Source organism: Schistocerca serialis, chromosome 2 (genome assembly GCF_023864345.2).
Source record: "Schistocerca serialis cubense isolate TAMUIC-IGC-003099 chromosome 2, iqSchSeri2.2, whole genome shotgun sequence".
NCBI lineage: Eukaryota > Metazoa > Arthropoda > Insecta > Orthoptera > Acrididae > Schistocerca > Schistocerca serialis.
Window position 1 is genome coordinate 27,542,558 of NC_064639.1, and position 19,380 is coordinate 27,561,937.

Consider the following 19,380-nt stretch of genomic DNA (forward strand, 5'->3'; position numbering starts at 1 on the left):
CTGTTTGAACTTCCACATTTGGTAGTCTGATCACTGAACTCGTGTCACTGATGTCCAACAGTGGTGAAACAAGTAATTTGGGCGCTGCTTTCATATCCACTATTGTCTGAACCCAGTTGATCCCCTCACAGTTGGAGGTAGCTACACTGTGTGTGACCATTAATTTGCTTAAAGCACAATTACTGAATGCAGCACAAAACTGTCGTGGTGATGGGTTGCTACAAAAACCGCCTTTATGCCTTATCACCGAGAAAAAGTTTTCCAGTGGATCTTGATTAATTTTGCGTGTTAATAAATATAACTTGGTTCCATCCACAACATCATCAACAAACATGTTCAAAGCGCTTATGTTACCCAGAAGTCCTTTAACACACTTAATCCTAGTTGAAAAAATTTTCCCATCAGCATCTACAAATTTCCATGACTGTATCTATGGCTTCAGTGTATTTAATTATTCCAAATGTCTTGAGGCACTTGTAATGCAGTTCCTTAAGGATACAGGCCCTTTAACACTATATGCATTAAATATGTCAAAAATATCGTTTACTTTTCGGCAAAAATCTGCAGTAGCAATAGCAGATGATGATATGGTGCCACAAGTAGCAAGTGTCTCAATGCGTGCTGCTACTGTATGACTCATCACATGAACTGCAGTGATTACCTTCATTTTTGAAAATGCTAGCAGTTGGACAGCTCTTTTAGTGAGCTTGGGGGCCAACTTGTACTTCCTTCCATAATCACTTGAGTATAAATGACAAATGTCCTTCCTTGAAGCAGTGCGAATCCCTCCTTCATCTGCTGTGTGGATAATGTTATACCTGAATAAATTAATACGTATGCTTTTTATCAAGTGTGGGGTGTCATAAAAAAGTAGATCTTACTCCCTTCGTGTACCAAGCATGGATTAACTGGTGTGATACCCAGTCTGTGCCTCCACTCCACAAAATTCGAGCCTTGGTCAGTCACACATGTTTTTACAACCAAACCAATCTCTGTGAGTTTTCTGACAACTTCAAAAAATATGCGCGTGAAATGGGTGGCTCCTACTGGTCCTTTGGAGAAATAATATACTAATGGCCGTTTAAAATTTGAAAAGATGCCGTTAATCATTATAACTAATGCAGTATTGGCAACCATAGATGTACGTATGCAACCCATGTCTTCAAATCCAATAACATGATCTCTAGAGCTGTCATATATCAAATTTTCCATTAGTGACATCTCATCCATAGACAAATTAACAATTATATCAGTTTCTGGTAACCGCTGCACTTTCTGCTTTAAAAGATGAAATATGTTATTATTTATCCCACAATTTAACTGTATATCTTCCACGTACTGATGGAAGGCTAAAACAGTGTGATAAAAAACTGTATGCCTGAGTACTATAATACAACAAATTAAGTGCAAATTATTTAGTTTCATCTTCCAATCTCGCACCACGTTTTCCATTTAGTGGTATACTGATTTGGCTTATCAATAAATTGAGAGCATCTTTTTTCAAGTACTTGGAACCATCACTTTTTAAAATGAGCTTATCCTTTTGTACTTGTGTCCTGTGACGTGGTTGCAGTTTATTCTTACAATGGGCACTTTCCTTGTCACGTAGTAATTTTGTACGAAGTCTAATGATTTGCACGTTTTTACATTTCACACGATTTTCCAACACGCGATTAATTTCGCGTAATCTAAGCATTTCACCTTCAAAAGATGTCTGTGTTGAAGATTCCGTTGTTAGTGATTTTATATGTCTCTCGTGTAGTAACACTTGTGGTAGCTGTTTCTTCTGTGTCAGGAGACAGTTTTATTGTTTTTGCAGTAACACGTTCACGTTTGTATGGCAATTTTCCCTTCATCGTCACTAGTTGTGGCTTATTCGGCACGTCAAATAACGTAGAAACAGCATTCCATATCAATGTCTTCTTTTCCGTGCTCATGAACTGGTATGACTCGAAATGTAACGCACAAAACTTCACGTTATTGTGCAAATAAAGGACATCTTTTTGCAGCAGGTCCTGTCTTCTACTATTTATTAACCATATCTTGCTCCTAAAAAAGGAAAACAAATTCAGTAATTCAATACAGTTTAGAAAAAAATCGTAAATAAAGAGCGCTCTAATGTGATGTTTCATACCTTTCAGGGTCCTTAGGAAACCTGAAGAATGACAAATTTGGTGTCTTCTCCCTATTATTACTGCAATTTATTGCGCTACATACTCTGCCTTTCGTAAAAAAACTATCTTAAAAATGAATATAAACGATAGTGTTTACATTTAATGAATACCGTATTCAGCAGCGTAGCTTCTCCACCGCTTGAGGCGCTGTTGTCGCTGTGTATAACAAAAATCAGCGAGAGTGTCGCGACTGTATGTATTAGACTGTGGGAAGGAGTTGTTTATTACGGATCTGTAGCGTCATAACGCAGAAGGGAAGGTGGAACCCGTAGAAATTGCGCGATTGAGACGGAAGTCGGCAGTGTGATGTACTGGTACAGACAAATGGTTTCAACTTTAGAAAAACTGGATTTTTCATATAAGAGACAGAGCTTCACAAACTGAGCAAGGCAGTAACGTGTTGGCCCACCTCGAGCAGCTACTTGTTGGCATTGATTGATCGAGTTGCTGGATGTCCTCCTGAGGAATAGCGCGCCAAATTCTGTCCAACTGGCTCTTTACATCGTGAAAATTCCTAGCTGGTGGGAGGGCCCTGCCCCACAATGCTACAAACTTCCTAAATTGTGGAGAGATCCAGCTACCTCGTTGGCCAAGGTAATGTTTGGCATGCACGAAGACAAACAGTAGAAACTCTCTCCGTGTGAGGGCGAGCATTATCTTGCTGAAATGTAAGCCGAGGATAGCTACTCCAGTCAGTCAGATTGCAGGCCGAAGACGCGTCTGGAGACGAGGTAATGTCTCGAATTCATCATCTTTCGATAAAGCTTTCTCGATCTGTTTCAATGAGCTCAACATAATGTGTAGAGATCTCAATACAATTTTTTCGTATACAAGATACAGCACGAGAAGCTTTAGGTACGAACACAGCAAGTGTAATGAGAGGCGGTGCTACACACAAAACACCGTAGTTTAACCGAGATGTTCAAGAATTACTTGTTAAGTCAGTGACAGGCGGGAAGACTGCATGGAGTGTAAAAGTAATAGTAATAGGTTTAAATCGAATATATGAAAAATAAAACAGCATTATTGCAAGTGATAGACAAAACGCATGAAACGAGACCTTTATGGAACACAATGTGTGGTGAATGCCCCTGGAGAAAATGAACGATGCTATTGAACACATTCAGATATAGAATATGCAAAAAATTCAGTGGGAAAATTATTTTCGACCTTTCTTTGCCTGCGTTGATTGGGGTATCACGCCACCAGCATAGTCGGTTATACCCTTAACATTACTACCCTGCCCGCGAGGGTAATGAAAGAAAAACGACTTTTAGAGATGTTACGCTTAAACTTAACCCTTGCAAGCAGAGTACATTCGTAGTCTGAAAGCGACACGAATTCAACGATGTAACAGTTTTGTTTATTTTGTACTGTTAGAATTCACTAAATTGTTAGGTAAAATTTACACAGTTCTTAAGTGCTCACTAATCCAGTGGTGGAATATAGGAATAAACTTTATTAGGCTTGTAAGCCCATTTTCGAGTACAGAACTGTTTCCCAAGATGGAAACCACGTGAAGGAAAGTGGGAAATAATTCGTGCAGTCACAAATCTTTGTCGAATAGTAGGAGCGAGTGCCGTGAACAACGTACTAGAAATCCCGACTGGTTGGGGCTGAGTGTGGGAGTAAGGATGCATTTGAAGGTCACTTTTGTACGTTTTTCTTGAGTAACTCGAAAACTACGGCCTCTAGCGAAAACGGACCCCAGTGTAAAATTATTCCTACAAAAACGTCCTGTTAATTGTTTCTCAAGGATTTGTAGTTTGCGCATGGCGAGCGAGAGAATGAAAATCTCCCGCATGGTCTTTGAAGGCCAGTTATAACACGGCGGGCTGCATAAAACAACATCCGTAGGGGCAGCTGAGTCACATTGTATATTATACACCAATTGAAATGTGTTCAATGCGAAATACACTCCTGGAAATTGAAATAAGAACACCGTGAATTCATTGTCCCAGGGAGGGGAAACTTTATTGACACATTCCTGGGGTCAGATACATCACATGATCACACTGACAGAACCACAGGCACATAGACACAGGCAACAGAGCATGCACAATGTCGGCACTAGTACAGTGTATATCCACCTTTCGCAGCAATGCAGGCTGCTATTCTCCCATGGAGACGATCGTAGAGATGCTGGATGTAGTCCTGTGGAACGGTTTGCCATGCCATTTAAACCTGGCGCCTCAGTTGGACCAGAATTCGTGCTGGACGTGCAGACCGCGTGAGACGACGCTTCATCCAGTCCCAAACATGCTCAATGGGGGACAGATCCGGAGATCTTGCTGGCCAGGGTAGTTGACTTACACCTTCTAGAGCACGTTGGGTGACACGGGATACATGCGGACGTGCATTGTCCTGTTGGAACAGCAAGTTCCCTTGCCGGTCTAGGAATGGTAAAACGATGGGTTCGATGACGGTTTGGATGTACCGTGCAGTATTCAGTGTCCCCTCGACGATCACCAGTGGTGTACGGCCAGTGTAGGAGATCGCTCCCCACACCATGATGCCGGGTGTTGGCCCTGTGTGCCTCGGTAGTATGCAGTCCTGATTGTGGCGCTCACCTGCACGGCGCCAAACACGCATACGACCATCATTGGCACCAAGGCAGAAGCGACTCTCATCGCTGGAGACGACACGTCTCCATTCGTCCCTCCATTCACGCCTGTCGCGACACCACTGGAGGCGGGCTGCACGATGTTGGGGCGTGAGCGGAAGACGGCCTAACGGTGTGCGGGACCGTAGCCCAGCTTCATGGAGACGGTTGCGAATGGTCCTCGCCGATACCCCAGGAGCAACAGTGTCCCTAATTTGCTGGGAAGTGGCGGTGCGGTCCCCTACGGCACTGCGTAGGATCCTACGGTCTTGGCGTGCATCCGTGCGTCGCTGCGGTCCGGTCCCAGGTCGACGGGCACGTGCACCTTCCGCCGACCACTGGCGACAACATCGATGTACTGTGGAGACCTCACGCCCCACGTGTTGAGCAATTCGGCGGTACGTCCACCCGGCCTCCCGCATGCCCACTATACGCCCTCGCTCAAAGTCCGTCAGCTGCACATACGGTTCACGTCCACGCTGTCGCGGCATGCTACCAGTGTTAAAGACTGCGATGGAGCTCCGTATGCCACGGCAAACTGGCTCACACTGACGGCGGCGGTGCACAAATGCTGCGCAGCTAGCGCCATTCGACGGCCAACACCGCGGTTCCTGGTGTGTCCGCTGTGCCGTGCGTGTGATCATTGCTTGTACAGCCCTCTCGCAGTGTCCGGAGCAAGTATGGTGGGTCTGACACACCGGTGTCAATGTGTTCTTTTTTCCATTTCCAGGAGTGTATTTAAGAATGCTTCACGAAACATAACCTTCTATCAGTGCTAAAAACTAAAGAAAATGGCGGAAACTGCTTATGGCGGTCTCCAATGAGAATTTCTTCATGTGAGTCTAAGATTTGTCATGTGACTGAAGTAACGACCAAAAGTAAACACGTGTTCCTAGCTACACTATCCGCTAGGTACAACACTCTCCCTACCTAAAACTAGCGTAATGGCATTTCAGGGAATATTCACATTCTGTTCAAAGACTATTATCAACACAAAATCTACAGAACAAATCCCTTATTTCTCCTATCTGGCCGCTGAAATAAGTGACAATAAAGGCTGATATATTGAAACTACAGTTCAACGTTTTTGAACACATTTGTGGTGACGGTGAGTAACAAGACAGGAAAGGGCATGAGAATAAAAGTAAATAAAGGCATCACCAGTTTTAATGAATGGGAGTGAGACAGAAGGACGTCAGTAAGACCGAAAGGGCGGAAATGAGGACTCCAAGAAATGTTAGAGGGTGTGCAATATATTAGACTCAATACGTAATGAACACGGAACAACAGAACTTAATGTTTAGAATATTAGAGAGTGGACGGTAACAGAAGAAGATCGAAAGAAAGGTATTAACAGGATAAATGAAGACAGATTGCCAAAACGCATAGGGCTAATAAGCCACAACCAAGAAGAGATTCGGGAAGGCCCAGGAAAAGAGGGGAACAACTCTGAGTGTGAAGTCGGAAGACGTATTTTTCCTTCCTAAATCGTGGAGTGCAGAAGATCAAACAGACTTTATGTCGTTATTTTATAGCAGGTATCTTATCCAGTGATTCCAGTAATGATTTATTACATTTTTATTATGTATCTAAAATTTTTCCGCATGTCTCAGTTGCAACATACTCAACAAGGAATGCAGGAGTACCAACTGGCCAACAATTGTACGGGCCGTGCATGTGGGAGGCAGGGAGGGTGTACGAGATCAGCTGCGACGCTTCGCCAATCTTCACAACGTATCGTTCGCGGTCATTCAGTTGGAATTCACTTTTTCCCAGCATTCGACTTACTTCAGTTATTCACTGGTTTTAGAAAATGTTGCAACTAGAAGGGGAACCTTTGTGCTATCGTTCATAAATAAGTAATCACAGAAATACTCATTCCTCTGCACACAGATCTACACCAGTCCGCTTATTCGTAACTGGAGTAAACACTGTCCTATTAAATGTCATAAAGTTGTTCGATGCAAATATAAACGTCAAAATAGACAACATTTATAGTTTAAGGCGAGATTTCATAGATTAAGAAGTTGACATGCATTTACCTGCACGTTGTTTCCATCTTCGGAAATAGTTCTGTATTCGAAAATGGGCTTAAAGTCCTAATAAAGTTTCACGAAGCAAGGCAAAAAGAGTCCCGTTTAATCAACACAATACGAAATGTTTCTCCAAGATCCTACAGTTAAATCAGTCTCTTGCAGCCAGAAGTGTGGAGTATAATATGGTGTACTGAAACCCAAAATAAAACCAACCTCCTTTCAGAGAAAAATGTTTTTGCATTACTTTCTGAACGCCCCTCGTAATTCTTGATCAGCTTCGAATGTGAAAAGCTTCTCCCACTGGAAGCGACAGTCACTGGCATGGTTAGCAGTAATTGTTGGGTCATGGATTTCCAATTTCATTTAAGTATTTCAATATTAGCATTGAAGTTCTCATATTCTTGTTCACTTTTTCTCTGAACACTTTGATTTCTGTCAAAAGTTCTGACGCAACAATGTCTTTTCATTATTCACCATTTACCTTTTATACTTAGCTTTCTCACACGTTTATTTCATAGCGTTTTCAGTTCTTCATCCTATAAGTGTCTTAAGCTTTTCGGTGAAAAAAACTGAATATTTTGGAATACTTAGCCAGCTGCCCAAACTTTTGTTGCAAACTTATTAATACTGTGTCAACGACAGGGTAGAAAAAATCAGTTTCGTCTTCTCCTCTGGAAGCTGTGCTCTGCAAAGTACATCGTCACTTTTACAATCAAATTGGTTTCTTTTGGTGCCAGTTCTCTTTTGTTCAAATTTTGCCCAATCTGTAAAGTTTCAGCTACCACTTTCGTAGTGAAAAAAAATCTTCCTCACGGAAATTCTCACTTAAATTATATTTAACTTTCGAGCGATTTGGTTGCTAATTTCAAATTCATGTTTTCTGCCTGGAGGGCCTTACTTGCTGCTATAAGGGCAAAGAGAAGCTCATACCGTATGACAACACCGTCAATAAACTAGAAGTTATCTAATTCGTTCACAGCAAGTAAGTGTTCTTCGCTTTTTGTTTTCAATTCATCAATGCTATTGCTCACCCCAAGAAGGGCATCTGTGACTTCTCTTGATTGGTACGTCATAGTTTCGACACTCTCCACCCAGCTTTCCCATCGAGGTTCTGAAAGCTTCTTCACTGTTAATGTTGGTACTCTGTTCAATATGATTTCCGCTCTCTGGGAGGATGCACCGAAAACAAAGTATAGTCTTTGAATTACACGAAAAAATGTGACTGCTTTTGCTGTAGGTTTTGCCGCATCTGATAGCACAAGATTAATATTCCAGCTAGCACATGTCAAATAAAATGCTCTTGGATTACATCGGGATTCTGGTTTGAACACCACTTCAATTACCTTCTATATTTGTTTTCGTAACTTTGGCCTCCGCAGCCACGAATATTGAGACCTAGTTGGTCTACTTTCGATGCACGGGTTTTAGGCAAACTTTCTCCTGTTGTTGAAGAGACATCCATAAAGTCTACAGTCTTTGTGTGTTCTTATAGGTTTACAAACTTAACAAGCAATGTCATTTGTTCATTGTTGGTTGTATCAGGAGTACAATGAGGGATGGCTGAAAAATATGTACTTTCTTCTAGAAAATTAACGTTTTGTACATTGAGTGCAAGCAAATTTATGAGTTAATGTTGAATGTTTTTGTACACAAGAACGGTCAAGAATTTCTTAAGTTTTTAACCGCGATTAAAATTTTCTACAAAACAGGGTCAAATTCTGCAATTATTTCGATTAAACCAAGAAAATTGCCATAATTATATTGACAGAGCTTTTAGCTGGCTCCTTTGAAGGCCATATTATGCTCAGCAAGATACCTGGTGGCGCGTATAATTCTGTTTAGAGCCGAAAACTAGTGTTCCTTTTCTCTTTCTAGTAGTTCACTTCCATAGCTACCACTGTCTCACACTGTATGCATCTTTTTGCAGAGTGTATGTGGGCAACTAATTGTTCATGGCCTGTAAGCCGATCTCCTAAATGAACCCAGTCACAGAGTCTGTCACTTGACAGCTTGTTTGTAGGAGATCGAAAAATTTTACAACAGTAACAAAGAACGTTTTTGGTGCGTTTCGAATACACAATCCATTTTCGATCCCTTTTTTCTCCATTGGGTAAAGTTGGTACGTAAAAATGAATTGAAAATTTTCTTCCCCTCTCGTATTAAAGATAATAAAAATATACAATTTTAATAGAGCCTTTCTGTACAATTTCATTTATCATGGAGGATGTTAACGTATTAGGTCAAGTGCCTGGGTCTGGATTTGTGATTATTTCACGGTCGCTATCAGTAGACCTAGCTGAATGTGGGATACCAGTTGGTTCACATAACAATACATTTTCAGTTTTTTATAAAGCACCACATTATGAGAGGGTAGTGTTAATGACATCACCATTTGAGCATAAATTGGTTTTAATGTGTGAAGATAAGATTAAGATGCTTGTCGAAGAACCTTTTCGAAAGCGTCTTTCTTTTTGCAGATGAAAATTGTTCGTGATGAAGCTTTTTATTGTATAACCTTATTCTTTTTTTATTTTATTTTATTTTTTAATTTTTAGCACACGGGAGGAACACTATATCGTAACACAGAACGCACATACAGCACAAGAAACGGTTTGAACTGGAAACGTACATTTAAACTCATAACAACTAACAAATTATTTTGTGAGATACCGATGAAAATAATGCTTAATTGTTAGCCACAGCAGTGAGCTGCAAGAGTGCAGAGAAAGAGAAGAGCTAAGAGACAATGAATAACGTTTCTCTTAAATTACGGATGAGCAGATGTTAACAGAAGCTACTGCTGCCGCGCGTCCCTATTGGGGATGGTGGTTATCGTTGAAACAACTGGTTTTCCGTTATATCGGTATATTACAACGTGTCCGCCCTGGTAGCTGAGTGGTCAGCGTGACAGACTGTCAATCCTAAGGGCCCGCGTTCGATTCCCGGCTGGGTCGGAAATTTTCCCCGCTCAGGGACTGGGTGTTGTGTTGTCCTAATCATCATCAGTTCATCCCCATCGACGCGCAGGTCGCCGAAGTGGCGTCAAATCGAAAGACCTGCACCAGGCGAACGGTCTACCCGACCGGAGGCCCTAGCCACACGACATTTCCATTTATATTACAACGTCAGTGCCACGGACACCTCACCGCTCAAATTTTGAAATAACCGATTTAAGTTTTTATTTGTGTTATTTCCTGTAATAAATGTAGAAAAAGGTTGACTTCCTCAGTTTCAAGATAAATAGAATCAAAATAATGAATAGGCAATAAAAGAAAACTTAGTCCGACCATTGTTCACTCATTTCCTCGACAAGTGTTAAGTGGTTGAATACTACGAAAAATTACTAGTATTATCCTATTGATTCTAATTTTATGAAACTCAGCTCAAAAATCATGTTGTAATCGAGGATCACACCATTATTTGGGCATTATAAATAGCCAGCGCTAAAAGATGAAAACTGAGGTTGAAGAACTCGTATTTTGCGTGGTGGTTTGTCCTTTTTCAAGGGCTACAAGCGGATAAAGGCATATTATGTAGACACAGATAGCAGGTGAGCTACTTTCTATTCTTATTATATACGATGAACAAATTATTATTAAGCTTAAGATTTATTACGGTTACCATAATGTTGTTGTTGTGGTCTTCAGTCTGCAGACTGGTTTGATGCAGCTCTCCATGCTACCCTATCCTGTGCAAGTTTCTTCATTTCCCAGTACGTACTGCAACCTACATCCTTCTGAATCTGTTTAGTGTATCCATCTCTTGGTCTCCCTCTTCGATTTTTACCATCCGCGCTGCTCTCCAATACTAAACTGGTGATCCCTTCACGCCTCAGAATAAGTCCTATCAACCGATCTCTTCTTCCAGTCAAGTTGTGCCACAAATTTCTCTTCTCCCCAGCTCTATTCAATACCTCCTCATCAGTTATGTGGTCTACCCGTCTAATATCCAGCATTTTTCTGTAGCACCACATTTCGAAAGCTTCTATTCTCTTTTTGTCTAAACTATTTATTGTCCACGTTTCACTTCCATACATGGCTACACTCCAGAAAAGACTTCCTGACACTTAAATCTTTACTCGATGTTAACAAATTTCTCTTCTTCAGAAACGCTTTCCTTGCCATTGACAGTCTACATTTTATATCCTCTCTACATCGACCATCATCAGTTATTTTGCTCCCCAAATAGCAAAACTCATTTACTACTTTAAGCGTTTCATTTCCTAATCTACTTCCCACAGCATCACCCGATTTAATACGACTGCATTACATTATCCTCGTTTTGCTTTTGTTGATGTTCATCTTACTTCCTCCTTTCAAGACAGTGTCCATTCCGTTCAGCTGCTCTTCCAGGTCCTTTGCTGTCTCTGACAGAATTACAATATCATCGGCGAACATCAAAGTTTTAATTTCTTCTCTATGGATTTTAATTCCTACTCCGATCATTTCTTTTGCTTCCTTTACTGCTTGCTCAATATACAGATTGAATAACATCGGGGAGATGCTACAACCCTGTCTCACTTCCTTCCCAACCATTGGTTCCCTTTCATGCCCCTCGACTCTTATAACTGCCATCTGGTTTCTGTACAAACTGCAAATAGCCTTTCGCTTCAGGGTATTTTATCCCTGCCACCTTCAGAATTTGAAAGAGAGTAATCCTGTCAACGTTGTCAAAATCTTTCTCTAAGTCTGCAAATGCTAGAAACGTAGGTTTGCCTTTCCTTAATCCATTCTCTAAGATAAGTCGTAGGGTCAGTATTGCCTCACGTGTTCCAACATTTCTACGGAATCCAAACTGGTCTTCCCTGAGGTTGGCTTCTACCAGTTTTTCCATTCGTCTGTAAATAATTCGTGTTAGTATTTTGCACCGTGGCTTATAGTTCGGTAATTTTCACATCTATCCACCCCTGCTTTCTTTGGGTTTGGAATTATTGTAATTCTTCTTGAAGTCTGAGGGTATTTCACCTGTCTCATACATCTTGCGCACCAGATGGTAGAGGTTTGCCACCGCTGGCTCTCCCAAGGCTATCAGTACTTCTAATGGAATGTGTTTCAAGACTATAGATGTAATCACGAACAATGGCTTTCGAATTTAGACTCGTTCTGTGCACCTACGTCGCGCGTTCTTCGGTAGCCAATGAGTCTTCAGCAGTGTTCTGAGAGCTGTGCTGTGACTGTTAGCGCAATGCGAGCATCATACGCGATCGTAGCGAGTTCTTTGACGAATTTTTATTCCATTTGTTTCGAGTTGTCATGGTTGATGGTGGTGGTAGGAGACTAATCCTGCACTAGCAAGCGAGAGATATAATCTGCAGGATACACGCTTTCATCTGGTGTATGCGAGTACGGCAACAGCCACGTGTAACCGGCAACAATGCAATTCCCGTCCTTGCCTGCGCGAACCGCCATCGTTCGTGGATGGGACTCTAGGATTGGTGCTATTCTCCAATGGGATTGATGTCCGGTGACGACAGGGAGAAACTACCATATAGACCAGGTGGGGGTAAGTCTTCTACACTGCACGCATACACGTTTACGTTAAGCCACGACACATGGCAACAGGGACATAACTGTCACAGCAATGCTGTACCATTTCTTATGCCATGTATTTGTTGGTCGTTTCTGTCGGCAGTATTATTAAAATAGCGCTGATCACTTTTCTCTTTTTCTACAATAATGCAGTATTTCAAAACAATGGAAAATGTCTGAATAAAAACTGCTGTTTTTCCAAAAAAAAAAAAAGATCTATTTAAAAACAAACCATGAAAAATTCCAAGTAGGAACACCAACAATGCAGGAAAGATAGGTTGCTACTTCCCGTCAAGAAGACATGTTAAGTTGCAGACAGGCATTCTGACCGCAGATGCTGGAGTTGGCGGTCGTGTTTGCATGAGGTGTGCTTGCTTGTGTGTGTGAGTGGTGTGTGTTTCGTTTTTGCTGATGAAGGCTGTGGCCGAGAGCTAGCTTTTAATTGTGCCTGTCTGAAAATAAACACGTCTTTATTAAAAAATAAAAATTTAGCACTGCTGCTATGGCTAACTGATACTTCAGTACTTTTCCCAGCTATTAGTGACAAATAAAAACACCTGTTATTACCTAGGCCAAAAAATACGGAAAAATACCGGTTATGAAGAACTAAAATACCGGTATCGGTTTTAACCGGTCAGTTTTTTCCATCCTAATCCTTATCATAGACCTTGGTTCCCTCGACTCCGATGCTGCGATGGTTTTCTACGATGTACACTAGTAGTATGTGGTAATGAAACAATGGGTATATACCTCAACACTTAAATACTTGATTCATGCCTAGGATTGTCATATCTATCTGGGGCCTCGTCGGGGCGCTCTGAGATGTGGGTGTAGAAATGAAGTAAAAATTTCATTTAATATAATCACTTTTTATTTCGAAACGAAATACGTGGAATTTGTTGCGACCGAAGTAGTTGGTACACAATAATGTCCGGAAGATTTCACCTTTTCCTGCAAGTCTGTTTTTCCCTTTTAAGTATTTATAAAAATCCGTGCAAGTTAGTTTGCAATTAAATGGCAGTGTAGGATTGATTCCACAGTCTTTGGCAGCAGTCAGTTTCTTTCATCAATCCACTGGGCCGACATCAGCGAAAGTACTCTTTCCACAGTGGCGTTGAATGTGGGAATAGAAAACAAATACTCGCATGATTTTAGCCGTTGGCATTTGCGTTCATGGTTTTCGATTTGCTTAAGAAAATATGCACACTTTTCTTTCAGTCACGCTTAGTTTCTAAAAAGCCCTTCATGTACACATATTCCTGAAAATAATTGTCGCCTGAAGTATTCACATTTTTAGTCAGGTATATAATAATGTTTTCAATCTTCACCCAATCTGGGGTTTCAGGCCCAATCAAAAACTTGATATTTATTAAAACAGAAAACCAATCTCTCACACTAATCAAATGCTATGGTATAGAGAACCATTGTGTCTACGTCAAACTTCGAAATTAAAATAATTATGTCTTGATTATGGTTCCCATTCTTTAATTTGTTCTAATTCATCTTGGTTTTGCATGCCAATAACATTTCCAGTCTTCCTTTCATTCAGACATCTTTGTGTGTCGATTAATAATTGTATTTCTTATTTCAGTTATCGAGGCTTTATCATTCTCCACGATTTTTATATTTTTTTCAAAGAGCCGAGTTTGACTGCAGAAACATGAAGTTAATTTCACTGATCGGACTACTCAAAAAATTTGAAATTATTATAGGTGACCTGTCTTCACCGTCAAAATCTGTATTAATGGAATCCACGGCTTAAGAATCTCTCAGTTGTGGGCATTAACGACAGCCATCTTGCTTTTGAGTGAGATAGAGGAACCTGATGATTGACACCATCGTGTAAGCAGAACTCTTTCTACTTCTCTGTCCTAATCGTGTATATTGAAAAGTTATGAAATATTTGCATGACGATTATTTCCGTCAGTTAAGTCTGCAGCAACACTTGATATACACTGAAGCGCGAAAGAAACTGGCATAGGCATGCGTGTTCAGATACAGAGATATGTAAACAGCCAGAATACTGCGCTGCCTATATAAGACATGTGTCTGGCGCAATTGTTAGATCGGTTACTGCTGCTACAATGGCAGGTTATCAAGATTTAAGTGAGTTTGAACGTGGTGTTATAGTCGGTGCACGAGCGATGGGACACAGCATCTCCGAGGTAGGGATGAAGTGGAGATTTTCCCGTACGACCATTTCACGAATGTGTCGTGAATATCAGGAGTCCGGTAAAACATCAAACTTCCGATAACGCTGCCGCCGGAAAAAGATTGCGCAAGAACGGGACCGACGACGACTGGAGAGAGTCGTTCAACGTGACGAAAGTGCAAACCTTCCGCAGCTGAAGATTTCAATGCTGGGCCATCAACAAGTGTCATCGTGCGAACCATTCAACGAAACATCATCGATATGAGCTTTCGGAGCCAAAGCTCCACTCGTATACCCTTGATGACTGCACGACACAAAGCTTTACGCCTCGCTTGGGCCTGTCAGCACCGACATTGGACTGTTGATGACGGGAAACATGTTGCCTGGTCGAATTAGTCTCGTCTCGAATTGTATCGAGCGGATGGATGTATACGGATGTGGATACAACCTCATGAATCCATGGACCCTGCATGTTAGCAGAGGACTGTTCAAGCTGGTGGAGCCTCAGTAATGGTGTGGGACGTGTGCAGTTGGAATGATATGGGACCCCTGATACGTCTAGATACTACTCTGACAGGTAACACATACCTAAGCATCCTGTATGATCACCTACGTCCATTCATGTTCATTGTGAATTCCGACGGACTTGGACAATTCCAGCAGGACAATGCGACACCCCACACGTCCAGAATTCCTACAGAATGGCTCCAGAAACACTCTTCTGAGTTTAAACACTTTCGCTGACCACCAAACTCCCCAGACCTGAATATTATTGAGCATGTCGGGATGCCTTACAACGTGCTGTACAGAAAAGATCTCCAACCCATCCTACTCTTACAGATTTATGGGCAGCCCTGCAGGGTTCACGATGTCGGTTCCCACCAGCACTACTTCAGACATTATTCGGGTCCATGCCACGCTATGTCCCTACACTTCTGCGTGCTCGCGGGGATCCTACACTAGATTAGGTAGGTGTGTCTGATTTTTGCCTCTTCTGAGTAGTAATGTCGAGAACATGGGCAGAGCATCCAATTCCTTGTTTTTTTTTTCCTAGTTCCTTAATTTTCTGGAACGAATTCCGGTGACCATGTTAATGAAGCGCTCCGAAGTTGGTATTGATACTGTTTCCACAAAAAGGGATTAATTTGTCTAATGGAATTGGCATTTGCCTTTAAAGGTCAGGATAAAACTTTGCACTTGTCTCCGATGTTTCGTATTCAGCGAATCAAACTTCAGTAACTTCTGTTGGATTCCACCAGTTTCAGTAAAATATTGAACAAGTAAAGGAAAAAGAAGAAACATCTTTTCAACGTTGTGGCTCAATGCGTCAGTGCCTGCGTCGTTGAATGAAACTTATTTCAGTTGTTTTATGCATTCGGACACAGAGTGCGGTGAGAGGATTTTAACAATCGCTGTAGCTTTGGTCCTGTCTGTAGACTGCTGCCGGCCGGGTTGGCCGAGCGGTTCTAGGCGCTACAGTCTGGAACTGCGCGACCGCTACGTTCGGAGGTTCGAATCCTGCCTCGGGCATGGGTGTGTGTGATGTCCTTAGGTTAGTTAGGTTTAAGTAGTTCTAAGTTCTAGGGGACTGATGACCTCAGAAGTTAAGTCCCATAGTGCTCAGAGCCATTTGAACCTTTTTTTGTTGTTGTTTTGGTTCAAATGGCTCTGAACACTATGGGACTTAACATCTGTGGTCATCAGTCCACTAGAACTTAGAACTACTTAAACCTAACTAACCTAAGGACATCACACACATCCATGCCCGAGGCAGGATTCGAACCTGCGAGCGTAGCGATCACGCGGTTCCAGACTGAAGCGCCTTTAACCGCACGACCACACCGGCCGGCTGCTATTGTTGTTTTGTTTATGCGGCGACTTTGGAGTCAAGATACATTGCGGAAATCAGTTTTGCGGTACAGTCGAGAGAGCTGAAGGATTGATGCTTGACAACGTTATAAGCTGTTGTTAGTTCTGCAGCAGCAACGAGAAATTCTTCCTGGGTATCTTCTTTAATCATGAATGTAGACATATACCTTGATGTCGAATCTATTTGTATGATTTTTGGTAGAATTGTGATGCCTCACATCTACCTTACCTCCACGAGTTACTGAAACGAAACAGCTACATAACACACACAACGCTTCCTGATCCGTACGTCCTTTGTTTTTTGGCAATGTTCCGCAGAGTTTCACGTGCCCCAAGATTGCAATATAAATCTACGGCACGAAAAACAGAATAATTTCCCATTAACAAAGTGACAACCAAACGCTGCGGTGATTTGCTACAGCCAGAGTAAAATGGCTCTGAGCACTATGGGACTTAAGATCTGTGGTCATCAGTCCCCTAGAACTTAGAACTACTTAAACCTAACTAACCTAAGGACATCACACACATCCATGCCCGAGGCAGGATTCAAACCTGCGACCGTAGCGGTCGCGCAGTTCCACACTGAAGCGCCTAGAACCGCAAGGGCACCAGCCAGATTACTTCCTCTTGGATTCAGCAACGCTACAATCAGTGACAGTCATTTCTAGAAATTCATGAGAATTCTGAAAATAATAAAAAGTCTACATTCCATTCTAGGAGGGTGTAAGAACTCCCCTTGCTGAGCCTATGAAGACAGTGATTAAAGGTACATGATTTGTGAGGAACTTACGTTTCAACTCATAGGAGAAAGCCAGTTTGGTTAGTGCACCACATAGTGGTTCTCTACTCGCAGTTGAAACGACTTGTGTAGCGGATTAATAAGAACAGCCTGTGCTATGTAACTAAGAATTTGTAACTATATATCGCAGAGATGTGTTTTAAATAGCAGGAGTAAGCGATGCACAGAAAGCAATATGTTTTCTCAGTAGAGCGCATGTCGTCACGGGGGAAGCAGCTGTGCCAAACAGTACACAGTTCGAATTGTGTTGTGTTTGAAGGAGTATGTTGATTGAGTTCTTCCTTCTGAGGTACTCAAGTCAATAGCGAAAACATTCGGAATTCGGTAGCGTTTCGGTTTTTGCTCTAATTGATATTTCATTCGGAAATGAAATACGCTCCTGGAAATGGAAAAAAGAACACATTGACACCGGTGTGTCAGACCCACCATACTTGTTCCGGACACTGCGAGAGGGCTGTACAAGCAATGATCACACGCACGGCACGGCGGACACACCACGAACCGCGGTGTTGGCCGTCGAATGGCGCTAGCTGCGCAGCATTTGTGCACCGCCGCCGTCAATGTCAGCCAGTTTGCCGTGGCATACGGAGCTCCATCGCAGTCTTTAACACTGGTAGCATGCCGCGACAGCGTGGACGTGAACCGTATGTGCAGTTGACGGACTTTGAGCGAGGGCGTATAGTGGGCATGCGGGAGGCCGGGTGGACGTACCGCCGAATTGCTCAACACGTGGGGCGTGAGGTCTCCACAGTACATCGATGTTGTCGCCAGTGGTCGGCGGAAGGTGCACGTGCCCGTCGACCTGGGACCGGACCGCAGCGACGCACGGATGCACGCCAAGACCGTAGGATCCTACGCAGTGCCGTAGGGGACCGCACCGCCACTTCCCAGCAAATTAGGGACACTGTTGCTCCTGGGGTATCGGCGAGGACCATTCGCAACCATGAAGCTGGGCTACGGTCCCGCACACCGTTAGGCCGTCTTCCGCTCACGCCACAACATCGTGCAGCCCGCCTCCAGTGGTGTCGCGACAGGCGTGAATGGAGGGACGAATGGAGACGTGTCGTCTTCAGCGATGAGAGTCGCTTCTGCCTTGGTGCCAATGATGGTCGTATGCGTGTTTGGCGCCGTGCAGGTGAGCGCCATAATCAGGACTGCATACGACCGAGGCACACAGGGCCAACACCCGGCATCATAGTGTGGGGAGCGATCTCCTACACTGGCCGTACACCACTGGTGATCGTCGAGGGGACACTGAATAGTGCACGGTACATCCAAACCGTCGTCGAACCCATCGTTCTACCATTCCTAGACCGACAAGGGAACTTGCTGTTCCAACAGGACAATGCACGTCCGCATGTATCCCGTGCCACCCAACGTGCTCTAGAAGGTATAAGTCAACTACCCTGGCCAGCAAGATCTCCGGATCTGTCCCCCATTGAGCATGTTTGGGACTGGATGAAGCGTCGTCTCACGCGGTCTGCACGTCCAGCACGAACGCTGGTCCAACTGAGGCGCCAGGTGGAAATGGCATGGCAAGCCGTTCCACAGGACTACATCCAGCATCTCTACGATCGTCTCCATGGGAGAATAGCAGCCTGCATTGCTGCGAAAGGTGGATATACACTGTACTAATGCCGACATTGTGCATGCTCTGTTGCCTGTGTCTATGTGCCTGTGGTTCTGTCAGTGTGATCATGTGATGTATCTGACCCCAGGAATGTGTCAATAAAGTTTCCCCTTCCTGGGACAATGAATTCACGGTGTTCTTATTTCAATTTCCAGGAGTGTAGTTAGCAATAATGGACAGCGGGATCAACATTGTGTTCGCCAGCTCTGTAGTTTATTGTTCGTCCTGTGAAATTCTTATTGGAGAATCTACAAGTGAGTGAGAAAATTAATTTTTACAAAGCCAGGCTGTCCTGTTACGGGCTGTTTTTCGTACAACCGGAACACAAAGGGAACTAACGTAATGTATCACAGTTCCCCGCGTAATGAAACATTACAAAAACTATGGTTGTCGAAATGTTGTAGGAAAGACAGTGTAAATATTGCGCATACACGAATATGCTCTCACCATTTCGCAGGAACAGATTACTTAAGGCATTTACAGTCTGAATTACTTAATTTGCCCCGCAAAAGAATGCTCAAGCCAGATGCAGTTCCTTCGTGCAATTTGCCGTGCAGTAGTGCGACTGTCAATGTGTCACCCGCAACAGA